Here is a 12,448-nt window from a genome sequence, read left to right as displayed (position 1 = left end):
TTCATGTTTATAGAGATGGCGGTGTAGATATTTCCATACTTATAAAGATAGCGGTGTAGATATTTCCATCTTTCTACAGATGGCAGTGTAGATATTTCCATGTTTATACAGATGGAAGTGTAGATATTTCCATATTTATACAGATGTCTGTGTAGATATTTCCATGTGTATACAGATGGTAATGTAGGTATTTCCATGTTTATACAGATGGTGTTGTAGATATTTCCATGTTTATTCAGATGACTGTGTAGATATTTCCATGTTTTTACAGATGGCAGTGTAGATATATCAATGTTTATAGAGATGGCGCTGTAGATATTTCCATGTTTACACAGATAACGGTGGAGATATTTCCATGTTTATACAGACAACAGTGGAGATATTTCCATGTTTATACACATAGCGGTGTACATATTTCCATGTTTATGGAGACAGAGATGTAGGTATTTTCATGTTCACACAGATAGCGGTGCAGATATTTCCATGTTTATACAGATGCCTATGCAGATATTTCCATATTTATACAGAGGGCTTTGTAAATATTTCTATGTTTATACAGACGGCAGTGTAGATATTTGAATGTTCCTACACATAACTGTGTAGGTATTTCCATGTTTATACTGATGTCTTTGTAGATATTTCCATTTTTATAGAGATAGCGGTGCAGATATTTCCATGTTTATACAGATAGCGGTGTATATATTTCCATGTTTATACAGATCGTGGTGTAGATATTTCCATGTTTATACAGATACCGGTGTAGATATTTCCATGTTTATACAGACCGCAGTGTAGATATTTCCATGTTTATAGAGATAGCAGTGTAGATATTTACATGTTTGTACAGATGGCGGTGTTGATGTTTCCATCTATACACAGATTGCCGTGTAGGTATTTCCATGTGTATACAGATGGCATTGTAGATATTTCCATGTTTATACAGATGGTGGTGTAGATATTTCCATGTTTACACAGATGACTGTATAGGTATTTCCATGTTTATACAGATGGCGGTGTAGATATTTCCATGTTTATAGAGATAGCGGTGTAGATATTTCCATATTTATACAGATAACGGTGTAGAAATTTCCATGTTTATACAGATAGCGCTGTAAATATTTCCATGATTATACAGATCACAGTGTAGATACTTCCATGTTTATAGAGATAGCGGTGTAGATATTTCCATGTTTATACAGATAGCGGAGAAGATATTTCCATGTTTATACCGACCGCGGTGTAGATATTTCCATGTTTATACAGATAGCGGTGCAGATATTCCCATGATTGTACAGATGGCGGTGTTGATATTTCCATCTATACACAGATGACCGTGTAGCTATTTCCATGTATATACAAATAGCGCTGAACATATTTCCATGTTTATATAGAGAGCGGTGTAGTTATTTCCATGTATGTACAAATGGCTCTGTAGATATTTCCATGTTTATACAGATGGCGGTGTAGATATTTCCATGTTTATACAGATAACTTTGTAAGTATTTCCATGTTTATACAGATGGCGGTGTAGATATTTCTATGTTTATAGAGATAGCAGTGGAGATATTTCCATGTTTATACAGATAGCGGTGTAGTTATTTCCATGTTTATATAGATAGCGGTGTAGATATTTCCATGTATATACACATGGCTGTGTAGATATTTCCATGTTTATACAGATGGCGGTGTAGATATTTCCATGTTTATACAGATAACTTTGTAAGTATTTCCATGTTTATACAGGTGGCGGTGTAGATATTTCGATGTTTACAGAGATAACAGTGGAGATATTTCCATGTTTATACAGATAGCGGTGAAGATATTTCCATGTTTATACTGATCGCGGTGTAGATATTTCCATGTTTATAGAGATGGCGGTGTAAATATTTCCATGTTCATAGAGATAGCCGTGTTGATTTTCCATGTTTATAGAGATAGCTGTGTGGATATTTCCATGTTTTTACAGATAGGGGTGTAGATATTTCCATGTTTATACAGATCACGGTGTAGATATTTCCATGTTTATACAGATCGCGGTGTAGATATTTCCATGTTTATACAGATCATGGTGTAGATGTTTCCATGTTTATACGGATCGCGGTGTTGATATTAGCATGTTAATAGGGTTAGCGGTGCAAATATTTCCACATTTATACAGATAGCGGTGTAGTTATTAGCATATTTATATAGATAGCAGTGTAGATATTTCCATGTATAAATAGATGTCTGTGTATATATTTCCATGTTTAAACCGATGGCGGTGTAGATATTTCCTTGTTTATACAAATAGCGGTGTAGTTATTTCCATGTTTATACAGATATCGGTGTAGATATTTCCATGTATATACAGATGGCTGTGTAGATATTTCCATGTTTATACAGATGGCGGTGTAGATATTTCGATGTTTATAGAGATAGCAGTGCAGATATTTCCATGTTTATAAAGATAGCGGTGTAGATATTTCCATGTTTATACTGATCGTGGTGTAGATATTTCCATGTTTATAGAGATGGCGGTGTAGATATTTCCATGTTCATAGAGATAGCGGTGTTGATTTTTCCATGTTTATGGAGATAGTGGTGTGGATAGTTCCATGTTTATACAGATAGGGGTGTAGATATTTCCATGTTTTTACAGATATCGGTGTAGATATTTCCATGTTTACACAGATTGCGGTGTAGATATTTCCATCTTTCTACAGATGGCATTGTAGATATTTCCATGTTTATACAGATGGCGGTGTAGATATTTCCATATTTATCTAGATGGTGGTGTAGATATCACCATGTTTATACAGATAGCGGTGTAGATATTCCATGTTTATACAGATAGCGGTGTAGATATTTCCATGTTCATAGAGGTAGCGGTGAAGTTATTTCCATGTTTATAGACATAGGGGTGTATATATTTCCATGTTTATGTAGATGGCGTTGTAGATATTTCCATGTTTATACCGATAGCGGTGTTGGTATTTCCATGTTTATGCAGATAGCGATGTAGATATTTCCATGTTTATACAGCTCGCGGTGCAGATATTTATATCTTTATACAGATGGCATTGTAGATATTTCCTTATTCACACAGATGGCGGTGTAGATGTTTCCATGTTTATACAGATGGCGGAGTAGTTAGTTCCATGTTTATGGAGATGGCAGTGTAGATATTTTAATGTTTAAAGAGATGGCGGTGTAGATATTTCCATGTTTACAGAGATAGCAGTGTAGATAATTACATGTTTATACAGATGGCTGTGCAGTTATTTCCATGTGTATACAGATGGCATTGTAGATATTTCCATGTTTATACAGATGACTGCATAGGTATTTCCTTGTTTTTACAGATGGCAGTGCATATATTTCCATGTTTATAGAGACAGCGGTGTAGATATTTCCATGTTTGTACAGATGGCGGTGCTGATATTTCCATCTATACACAGATGGCCGAGTAGATATTTCCATGTTTAAACAGATGGCGGCGTAGGTATTTCCATGGACATGCAGATGGTTGTGTAGATATTTCCATGTTTATACAGATAGCGGTGTAGATATTTCCATGTTTACACAGATGGTGGTGTAGATATTTCCGTGTTTATACACATGGCGGAGTAGATACTTCCATCTTTATGGAGATGGCAGTGTAGATATTTTCATGTTTATAGAGATGGCGGTGTAGATATTTTCATATTTATAAAGATAGCGGTGTAGACATTTCCATCTTTCTACAGATGGCAGTGTAGATATTTCCATATTTTTACAGATGGCGGTGTAGATATTTCCATATTTATACAGATGTCTGTGTAGATATTTCCATGTGTTTACAGATGGTATTGTAGGTATTTACATGTTTATACAGATGGTGCTGTAGACATTTCCATGTTTATTCAGATGACTGTGTAGATATTTCCATGTTTTTACAGATGGCAGTGTAGATATTTCAATGTTTATAGAGATGGCGCTGTAGATATTTCCATGTTTATACAGATAACGGTGGAGATATTTCCATGTTTATACAGACAGCAGTGGAGATATTTCCATGTTTATACACATAGCGGTGTACATATTTCCATGTTTATAGAGACAGAGAAATAGGTATTTTCATGTTTATACAGATAGCGGTGCAGATATTTCCATGTTTATACAGATGCCTATGCAGATATTTCCATATTTATACAGAGGGCTGTGTAAATATTTCTATGTTTATACAGATGGCAGTGTAGATATTTAAATGTTCCTACACATGACTGTGTAGGTATTTCCATGCTTATACAGATGTCTTTGTAGATATTTCCATTTTTATACAGATAGCGGTGCAGATATTTCCATGTTTATACAGATAGCGGTGTATATATTTCCATGTTTATACAGATCGTGGTGTAGATATTTCCATGTTTATACAGATACCGGTGTAGATATTTCCATGTTTATACAGACCGCAGTGTAGATATTTCCATGTTTATAGAGATAGCAGTGTAGATATTCACGTTTGTACACATGGCGGTGTTGATGTTTCCATCTATACACAGATTGCCGTGTAGGTATTTCCAAGTGTATACAGATGGCATTGTAGATATTTCCATGTTTATACAGATGGCGGCACAGATATTTCTATGGATATGTAGATGGCGGTGTAGATATTTCCATGTTTATACAGATAGCGGTGTAGTTATTTCCATGTTTATATAGATAGCGGTGTAGATATTTCCATGTATATACACATGGCTGTGTAGATATTTCCATGTTTATACAGATAGCGGTGTAGATATTTCCATGTTTATACAGATGGCGGTGCAGATATTTCCATGTTTATAGATTTGGCGGTGTAGATATTTCCATGTTTATAGAGATATCGGTGTAGATATATCCATGTTCATAGAGATAGCAGTGAGGATAATTCCATGTTTATATAGATTGCGGTGTAGACATTTCCATATTTATACAGATAGCGTTGTAGATATTTCCACGTTTATGCAGATGGCGGTGTAGATATCTCCATATTTCTACAAATGTCAGTGTAGATATTTCCATGTTTATATAGAAGGCAGTGTAGATATTTTCTTGTTTATGTAGATAGCATTGTAGATACCTCCATGTTTAAAGAGATGGCGGTGTGTATATTTCCATGTTGATGGAGATAGTGGTGTAGATATTCCCATGTTTATAGAGATAGCGGTGTAGTTATTTCCATGTTTATAGAGATAGCGGTGTAGGTATTTCCTTGTTTCTACAGATGACTGTGTAGATATTTCCATGTTTGTACAGATGGCAGTGTAGATACTTCCATGTTTATAGAGATAGCGGTGTAGATATTTTCATGTTTATACAGATTGAGGTGGAGATTTGTCCATGTTTATACAGATAGCAATGGACATATTTCCACGTTAATACACATAGCGGTGTAGATATTTCCATGTTTATACAGATAGCGGTGAAGATATTTCCATGTTTATACAGATGGCTGTGCCGATATTTCCATGTTTATACAGAGTTCTCTGTAGATATTTCCAGGTTTATATAGATGACAGTGTAGATACTTCCAGGTTTATACAGTTGACTGTGTAGATATTTCCAGGTTAATACAGATGGCGGTGTAGATATTTCCATATTTATAGAGATAGCGGTGTAGATATTTCCATGTTTATAGAGATAGCGGTTTAAATATTTCCATCTTTATACAGAGAGTCATGTAGATATTTCCATGTTTATACAGATGGCGGTGTAGATACAGCCATGTTTCTGAGTATGGCAGTGTAGATATTTTCATGTTTACATAGATGGCGGTGTAGATATTTCCATGTTTACAGAGATTGCGTTGTAGATATTTCCATGTTTATAGTGCAAGTGGTGTAGGTATTTCCATGTTTATAGAGATAGCAGTGTAGACATTTCCATGTTTAAACAGGTAGCGGTGTTGGTATTTCCATGTTTATACAGATGGCGGTGTAGATATTTCCATGTTTCTAAAAATGGCGGTGTAGATATTTCCTTGTTTATACAGATAGCGGTGTATATATTTCCATGTATATACATATAGCGGTGTAGATATTTCCATGTTTACACAGATAGCGGTGGGGATATTTCCCTGTTTATACAGATAGCGATGTAGATATTTCCATGTTTATACAGATAGCGGTGTATTTATTTCCATGTTTATAGAGTTAGCGGTGTAGATATTTCCATGTTTATAGAGATGGCTGTGTAGATATTTCCATGCTTATACAGATGGCTGTGTAGATATTTCCATGTTTATACAGATGACTTTGTAGGTATTTCCATGTTTATACAGATGGCGGTGTAGATGTTTCCATGATTTTAGAGATAGCTGAGTAGATATTTACATCTTTACACAGATAGCGGTCTAGATATTTCCATGTTTATACAGATCGCGGTGTAGATATTTCCATGTTTATACAGATAGCGGTGTAGATATTTCCATGTTTATACAAATGGCGGTGTAGATATTTCCATATTTATAGAGATAGCGGTGTAGATATATCCACGTTTGTAGAGATAGAACTGAGGATATTTCCAAGTTTATACAGATAGCAGTGTAGATATTTCCAGTTTTATAGAGATAGTGGTTTAGATATTTCATGTTTATACAGATAGCGGTGTAGATATTTCCATGTTTATACAGATAGCGGTGTAGATATTTCCACGTTAATACAGATGGCGGTGTAGGTATTTCCATCTTTCTACAAATGGCAGTGTAGATATTTACATGTTTATATAGATGGCAGTGTAGATATTTTCTACACTGTTTCTACACATGTTTATATAGAAAGCGTTGTAGATATTTCCGTGGATATGCAGATGGCGGTGTGGATATTTCCATGTTTATAGAGATAGCGGTGTAGGTATTTCCATGTTTATAGACATAGCGGTGTAGATATTTCCATGTTTATATAGATGGCGTTGTAGATATTTCCATGTTTATACCGATAGCGGTGTTCGTATTTCCACGTTTATACAGATAGCGATCTAGATATTTCCATGTTTAGACACCTCGCGGTGCAGATATTTATATCTTTATACAGATGGCATTGTAGATATTTCGTTATTCACACAGATGGCGGTGTAGATGTTTCCATGTTTATACAGATGGCGGAGTAGTTAGTTCCATGTTTATGGAGATGGCAGTGTAGATATTTTCATGTTTATAGAGATGGCAGTGTAGATATTTCCATGTTTATAGAGATAGCAGTGTAGATATTTACATGTTTATACAGATGGCTGTGTAGATATTTCCAAGTGTATACAGATGGCATTGTAGATATTTCCATGTTTATACAGATGACTGTATAGGTATTTCCATGTTTTTACAGATGGCAGTGCAGATATTTACATGTTTACAGAGATAGCGGTGTAGACATTTTCATATTTATACAGATTGCGGTGGAGATATGTCCATGTTTATACAGATAGCAATGGAGATATTTCCACGTTAATACACATAGCGGTGTAGATATTTCCATGTTTATACAGATAGCGGTGTAGATATTTCCATGTTTATACAGATGGCTGTGCCGATATTTCCATGTTTATACAGAGTTCTCTGTAGATAATTCCATGTTTATATAGATGACAGTGTAGATATTTCCAGGTTTATACGGATGACTGTGTAGATACTTCCACGTTAATACAGATGGCGGTGTAGATATTTCCATGTTTATAGAGATAGCGGTGTAGATATTTCCATGTTTATTGAGATAGCAGTGTAAATATTTCCATATTTATACAGATAGTGGTTTAGATATTCCCATGTTTTTACAGATAGCGGTGTAGATATTTCCATCTTTATTCAGAGAGTGCTGTACATATTTCCATGTTTATACAGATCACTGTGTAGATATTTCCATGTTTATACAGATAACGTAGATATTTCCCTCTTTATACAAACGGTGGTGTAGATATTTCCATGTTCCTACACATGACTGTGTAATTATTTCCATGTTTATACAGATGGCGGTGTAGATATTTCCATATTTATAGAGACAGCTGTGTAGATATTTCCAGGTTTATACAGATAGCAGTGTAAATATTTCCATGTTGATACAGATCGTGGTGTAGATATTTCCACGTTTATACAGATACCGGTGTAGATATTTCCATGTTTATACAGATAACTTTGTAAGTATTTCCATGTTTATACAGATGGCGGTGTAGATATTTCGATGTTTATAGAGATAGCAGTGGAGATATCTCCATGTTTATTCAGATAGCTGTGTAGATATTTCCATGTTTATACTGATTGTGGTGTAGATATTTCCATGTTTATAGAGATGGCGGTGTAGATATTTCCATGTTCATAGAGATAGCGGTGTTGATTTTTCCATGTTTATAGAGATAGCGGTGTGGATATTTCCATGTTTATACAGATAGGGTTGTAGATATTTCCATGTTTATAGAGATCACGGTGTAGATATTTCCTTGTTTATACGAATAGCGGTGTAGTTATTTCCATGTTTATACAGATAGTTATGTAGATATTTCCATGTATATACAGATGACTGTGTAGATATTTCCATGTTTATACCGATAGCGGTGTTGGTTTTTCCACGTTTTACAGATAGCGATGTAGATATTTCCATGTTTATACAGCTTGCGGTGCAGATATTTATATCTTTATACAGATTACATTGTAGATATTTCCTTATTCACACAGATGGCGGTGTAGGTGTTTCCATGTTTATACAGATGGCGAAGTAGTTAGTTCCATGTTTATGGAGATGGCAGTGTAGATATTTTCATGTTTATAGAGATGGCGGTGTAGATATTTCCATGTTTATAGAGATAGCAGTGTAGATATTTACATGTTTATACAGATGGCTGTGTAGGTATTTCCATCTTTATACAGATGGCTTTCTAGATATTTCCATGTTTATAGAGATAGCGGTGCAGAAATTCCCATGTTTATACAGATATCGCTGTATATATTTCCATTTTTATACAGATCGTGGTGTAGATATTTCCATGTTTATACAGATAGCGGTAGAGATATTTCAATGTTTATACAGATAGCGGTTTAGATATTTCCATGTTTATACAGACCTCGGTGTAGATATTTCCATGTTCATACACACAGCGGTGTAGATATTTCCATGTTTGTACAGATGGCGGTGTTGATATTTCCATCTATACACAGATGACAGTGTCGATATTTCCATGTTTATACAGATGGCGGTGAAGATATTTCCATGGATATGTAGATAGCGGGGTAGATATTTCCATGTTTATACAGATAGCGGTGTAGTTATTTCCATGTTTATATAGATAGCGTTGTAGATATTTCCATGTATATACACATGGCTGTGTAAATATTTCCATATTTATACAGATGGCCTTGTAGATATTTCCATGTTTATACAGATAACTTTGTAAGTATTTCCATGTTTATACAGATGGCGGTGTAGATATTTCGATATTTATAGAGATAGCAGTGGAGATACTTCCATGTTTTTACAGATAGCGGTGTAGATATTTCCATGATTATACTGATCGTGGTATAGATATTTCCATGTTTATAGAGATGGCGGTGTAGATATTTCCATGTTTATACAGATCACGGTGTAGATATTTGCTTGTTTATACAAATAGCGGTGAAGTTATTTCCATGTTTATACAGATAGCGGTGTAGACATTTCCATGTTTATAGAGATAGCTGTGTAGATGTTTCCATGTTTATACAGATGGCGGAGTAGTTAGTTCCAAGTTTATGGAGATGGCAGTGTAGATATTTTCATGTTTATAGAGATGGCGGTGTAGATATTTCCATGTTTATAGAGATAGCAGTGTAGATATTTACATGTTTACACAGATTGCGGTGTAGATATTTCATCTTTCTACAGATGGCATTGTAGATATTTCCATGTTTATTCAGATGGCGGTGTAGATATTTCCATGTTTATATAGATGGTGGTGTAGATATTACCATGTTTATAGAGATAACGGTGTAGATATTTCCATGTTTATACAGATCGCGGTGTAGATATTTCCGTGTTTATACAGATAGCGGTGTAGATATTTCCATGTTTATACAGACTGCAGTGTAGTTATTTCTATGTTTATACCGATAGCGGTGTAGATATTTCCATGTTTGTTCAGATGGCGGTGTTGATATTTACATCTGTACACAGATTGCCGTGTAGATATTTCCATCTTTATACAGATGGCGTTGTAGATATTTCCATGGATATGCAGATGGCGGTGTGGATATTTCCATGTTTATAGAGATAGCGGTGTAGGTATTTCCATGTTTATAGGCATAGCGGTGTAGATATTTCCATGTTTATGTAGATGGCGTTGTAGATATTTCCATGTTTATACCGATAGCGGTGTTGGTATTTCCACGTTTATACAGATAGCGATCTAGATATTTCCATGTTTAGATAGCTCGCGGTGCAGATATTTATATCTTTATACACATGGCATTGTAGATATTTCCTTATTCACACTGATGGCGGTGTAGATGTTTCCATGTTTATACAGATGTCGGATTAGTTAGTTCCAAGTTTATGGAGATGGCAGTGTAGATATTTTCATGTTTATAGAGATGGCGGTGTAGATATTTCCATGTTTATAGAGATAGCAGTGTAGATATTTACATGTTTATACAGATGGCTGTGTAGATATTTCCATGTGTATACAGATGGCATTGTAGATATTTCCATGTTTATACAGAAGACTGTATAGGTATTTCCATATTTATAGAGACAGCTGTGTAGATATTTCCAGGTTTATACAGATAGCGGTGTAAATATTTCCATGTTTATACAGATCGTGGTGTAGATATTTCCATGTTTATACAGATACCGGTGTAGATATTTCCATGTTTATACAGATAACTTTGTAAGTATTTCCATGTTTATTCATATGGCGGTGTAGATATTTCGATGTTTATAGAGATAGCAGCGGAGATGTGTCCATGTTTATACCGATAGCTGTGTAGATATTTCCATGTTTATACTGATTGTGGTGTAGATATTTCCATGTTTATAGAGATGGCGGTGTAGATATTTCCATGTTCATAGAGATAGCGGTGTTGATTTTTCCATGTTTATAGAGATAGCGATGTGGTTATTTCCATGTTTATACAGATAGGGGTGTAGATATTTCCATGTTTATAGAGATGGCGGTGTAGATATTTCCATGTTTATACAGATCACGGTGTAGATATTTCCTTGTTTACATGAATAGCGGTGTAGATATTTCCATGTTTACACAGATAGTGATGTAGATATTTCCATGTATATACAGATGGGTGTGTAGATATTTCCATGTTTATACCGATAGCGGTGTTGGTATTTCCACGTTCTACAGATAGCTGTGTAGATATTTCCATGTTTATACTGATTGTGGTGTAGATATTTCCATGTTTATAGAGATGGCGGTGTAGTTATTTCCATGTTCATAGTGATAGCGGTGTTGATTTTTCCATGTTTATAGAGATAGCGGTGTGGATATTTCCATGTTTATACAGAAAGGGGTGTAGATATTTCCATGTTTATAGAAATGGCGGCGTAGGTATTTCCATGTTTATACAGATCACGGTGTAGATATTTCCCTGTTTATACGAATAGCGGTGTTGTTATTTCCATGTTTATACAGATAGTGATGTAGATATTTCCATGTATATACAGATGGCTGTGTAGATATTTCCATGTTTATACCGATAGCGATGTTGGTATTTCCACGTTTTACAGATAGCGATGTAGATATTTCCATGTTTATACAGCTTGCGGTGCAGATATTTATATCTTTATACAGATGACATTGTAGATATTTCCTTATTCACACAGATGGCGGTGTAGGTGTTTCCATGTTTATACAGATGGCGAAGTAGTTAGTTCCATGTTTATGGAGATGGCAGTGTAGATATTTTCATGTTTATAGAGATGGCGGTGTAGATATTTCCATGTTTATAGAGATAGCAGTGTAGATATTTACATGTTTATACAGATGGCTGTGTAGGTATTTCCATCTTTATACAGATGGCTTTGTAGATATTTCCATGTTTATAGAGATAGCGGTGCAGAAATTCCCATGTTTATACAGATATCGCTGTATATATTTCCATTTTTATACAGATCGTGGTGTAGATATTTCCATGTTTATACAGATAGCGGTAGAGATATTTCAATGTTTATACAGATAGCGGTTTAGATATTTCCATGTTTATACAGACCTCGGTGTAGATATTTCCATGTTCATACACACAGCGGTGTAGATATTTCCATGTTTGTACAGATGGCGGTGTTGATATTTCCATCTATACACAGATGACAGTGTCGATATTTCCATGTTTATACAGATGGCGGTGAAGATATTTCCATGGATATGTAGATAGCGGGGTAGATATTTCCATGTTTATACAGATAGCGGTGTAGTTATTTCCATGTTTATGTAGATAGCGTTGTAGATATTTCCATGTATATACACATGGCTGTGTAAA

This window comes from Pan paniscus, chromosome 20 (assembly GCF_029289425.2).
Source record: "Pan paniscus chromosome 20, NHGRI_mPanPan1-v2.0_pri, whole genome shotgun sequence".
NCBI classification, from domain to species: domain Eukaryota; kingdom Metazoa; phylum Chordata; class Mammalia; order Primates; family Hominidae; genus Pan; species Pan paniscus.
This window is presented reverse-complemented; position numbering follows the sequence as displayed.